Source organism: Ictalurus furcatus, chromosome 27 (assembly GCF_023375685.1).
Source record: "Ictalurus furcatus strain D&B chromosome 27, Billie_1.0, whole genome shotgun sequence".
NCBI classification, from domain to species: Eukaryota; Metazoa; Chordata; class Actinopteri; order Siluriformes; family Ictaluridae; genus Ictalurus; species Ictalurus furcatus.
Window position 1 is genome coordinate 1006876 of NC_071281.1, and position 3853 is coordinate 1010728.

Here is a 3853-nt window from a genome sequence, read left to right on the forward strand (position 1 = left end):
TTGGTAGATAATTACAAAAGGTGATCCTTTTCACCTGTTGGTTTTTGCTGTAAAGTTCAAGAAGGGTTTTTTTCATCGTGTACCATTTTAAGTTCGGTAAGTAAAATTATTATATTGACATGAACTTATTTTTGTGTGACTTTTAACAGTGAAATATGTTTGTTAAGTTCCTAATGGTACATTTTATAATGAAGGACAACACAGCCATAATTCTAAATGTTTCCATGCATGATGTCCCAGAATGAGAGAGTTCATGGGGAATTTTGATGCTGCTTGAAGATATAGTTGAATTGGCTGTGGCATCAAAACATACAGAAGAGTCCATTGATTTCTTGAGTTGCGGAGCACAGAGAACTCCTGCGATCGACGTTTCCTGGATTTAGACTGAAACCAAAGCATCATTTCTTAGAGCACTACCCCCAGCTGATTAAAGCCTTTGGACCACTGTCGGATTTTTGGACTATGCATTTTGAGGGCAAATACAATTTTTTTTTTTTTTTTTTTTTTAAATGGTAGTTTGTGAATCTCAAAACTTCAAAAATGTGGCCCTCACACTGGCAGAGAATGATGGCACACTATCTGGACTCTCGCTCATTTTTCAGACCCCCAACTGAAATGGACAACGTTTAAACCACACTGGTCATTTCCTGGTCATATTCAGCAGGTGTTTCATCAAATGGCACCAAAACAGTGTTCCTCTGTGACAGCTGATGGATTTGAATACCGTGCAGAATACTATCTGTGCTGGTTCATGCTCTGGTCTCCCAGAATTTATGCAGATATCACAGATTGTAGCTGTGAACTCTGGGATTCTTTTTGTCTGTAAAACAGTGTCAGAATGGTACACTGAGCATATTCAGTTATATGACCTTTGCAGCAGCCGTGTCACTTCCCTCTGTGTGATTCAGATATCAGAGCTCAATGAGGTTTTTCCTCTATCAGGTTACATTGTGAAAGGTAGGACGGTCGTGACACTTAAACGTTATGTCTTGCGCTAGATAAATGATCATTGTTCCATGTTTTTTTACATGGAATGAACCCAAATATTACATTACAGTTCTTATTTTTAGTTGTCTTTTTATTCATTTTGAACCCCCCCCCCCACCCCCCACCTCAGTCTTTTATTTCCAGTGAAGTCCGGAAGACTGTCATCAAACTTCATATGGAATTTCTGGCCATGCCAACTTATTAAAGGGTTAGTTCACCCAAAAATGAAAATTCTATCATTAATTACGTACCTTCATGTCATTCCAAACCCGAAAGACTTTCATTCATATTCGGAATAAAATGAAGATCTTTTTTAATGAAATCTGAGAGCTTTCTGTTCCTCCACTGTCAGCCTGCACAACTACCACGTTCAAGCCCCAGACAGGTAGGAAAGACATCATTAAAGTAATCCATGTGACTCCAGTGGTTTAAACCTCAGTTTTATGAAGCGACGCAAGTTGTGTAGTTAAAGCACTGGAGTCGCATGGATTACTTTAATCATGTCTTTACTACCTGTCTGGGGCTTTAAAGTGGTAGTTGTGTAGTTTTTTGCGACTCTCATACTGATGTCACCCCTCATTGCAGAGGATCCGCTGCTGAGCAAGTGATGTAATGTTAAATTTTTCCAAATCTGTTCAGATGAAGAATCAAACTCGTCTATACCTTGGATGGCCTGAGCGTGAGTGCAATTTCATTTTTGGGTGAACTATCCCTTTAATAGGGAAACATGGCCAACTTTTATTTATACAAGTCTTCGAATGAATAAACTTTATTTATACTGTATCTTTTTAAAAGTGTATACCAAGTGCTTTTATACATGAATGCACATGTATACTTGTCAGTATAATTTTGCTTCGTACTAAATTGGTGGTATGTACCTTATATTTTTCGTCAGTACAACTGATTTGTGTGTTTGATAGATTTAGTGAGCATTCTGATAAACATGCATTGATGGTCAACCTTTGATGCATGATCACAATATTCTATTTATACCTGTTTCTTCACTAGGAGTCTGATCATCGCAACTCTATCCTTGATGTGCCAGTGGGGATCTGATTCGAGGACAGATCTTCAGCCCCCCAACTCCTTGCATTTGACTTCCTCTATTGGGATAATACATGAAGGCCAAGGGGTGATGGACAAAATTCAGGATGTCCCACAAGCAATGTGTCTGCTCTTTGGTCTTATTTATGCATTAGACCTGAATTACCCCAAATCACTCGCAAACACGTCTGATTTCATACAGCGTGTCCTGATGTCAATGGGTCAGAACACCCTCAAGCCTAAAATACGGTCTTCGGCAAACCAGCTTTTTGGTTAAGAATAATGTTTAGGTCTCATTGTTGCAGACTTTGAGTCAGCACTATTACATTTACACGCTCGGTACCAATTAACATAATTGTGAGTCCTTTTTGCGAATATTGGTCAATAAAGACATTCGATATGCTGTTCAGTATGTTTTATTTCAGTTGGGTATGTTTGCACAAAGCTTAAACAGTCAAAAGTAATAAGAACTTAGTCAATTTGATTTCATTTATCATCCTTTTTTAATTTCAGTTGAATTTTCAAGTTGAGTTCACTTAAATATGTAAGTGCACTTGAAATTACAGCTCATTTAAATGAACTTAATTGTTGAAGTACACTATATAAACACCAAGTTTGGTGAAATAAACAAGTTAAGTACTGTATATATGAGCACCAAGTTAAGTGAACTTAAATATACAAGCTTTGGGAGACTCCATTACGCAATCAATCCAGTTCAGTGAACTTATTAGGGTTTTATTTGTAATATTATACTTTATTTAGAATAATTTCATTATTAGAAATATTACATAAAGTTCCCCATACTCAAATTATGTTCACTTGCTAAGATATCGTTTCCTCACAGTGTAGCAGCAAGAAACAGTTGTTTTCTCACAAAGCCCGCTCTCTCTCTCTCTCTCTCTCTCTCTCTCTCTCTCTCTCTCTCTCTCTTTTTTTTTTTTGCTCTCTGTTAAAAGTAAATAAGAAAAAAAAATGTTGCAGCTTGTCATGTCTCCAAGAAGACATTCCCTTGTTGGAGAACTTGGAGACTCCTTCCGAAAATGACAAATAAATGCCTCTTAACAGAAAACATTAACAATTACACACAGTTTTTAACCAGTTATTAACAGAACAGCACAACAATCCCCCCCCAACAATTATAATTTTTCCAACAACTGCAATTTTACATTCATTAATGATTCATTAACAGATTTCACATGTAATGTATTGGAATGTCCACAAGACAAGTTAGTTCCTGTTGAGGCTTAGGCTATAAACCGTTGTTCCAACCATGTCCTTTTACAGAGAAACTGGAATGAATAAATTCCTTTGTTCTGAAGACTTTCCCATGCTGGGAAAATCTGCGAAGCACCATGACAATTACAACACACTGACAGAGAGTCCTTACATAAATGTCTCCTAAAAATCTTCACCACATCCTATCCTGTCCTTTTCTTAAACAATGCTTTAAATAAAAGGGTGTCTGTGGATCAGGTGGTAGAGCGGGTTGTTCACTAATTGTAGCGTTGGCGGTTTGATTTCCGGTCCACATGACTCCACATGCCGGACTGTCCTTGGGCAAGACACTGAACCCCAAGTTTGTCCAGATGGCAAGTTAGCGCCTTGCATGGCAGCTCTGCTACCATTGGTGTGTGAATGAGAAACAGTGTAAAGCGCTTTATAGGACCACTAAGGTTTAATAAAGGGCTGTATAAGTGCAGACCATTTACCACTGAAGAAATGTCTTTATTATAAGTCGTAGATCATGTGGAGCATCTGCCGTACAAGTCCCTGTGTATGAGCTGTTACTATAGAAACGGGAACGTATTAGAACGAGCCTATC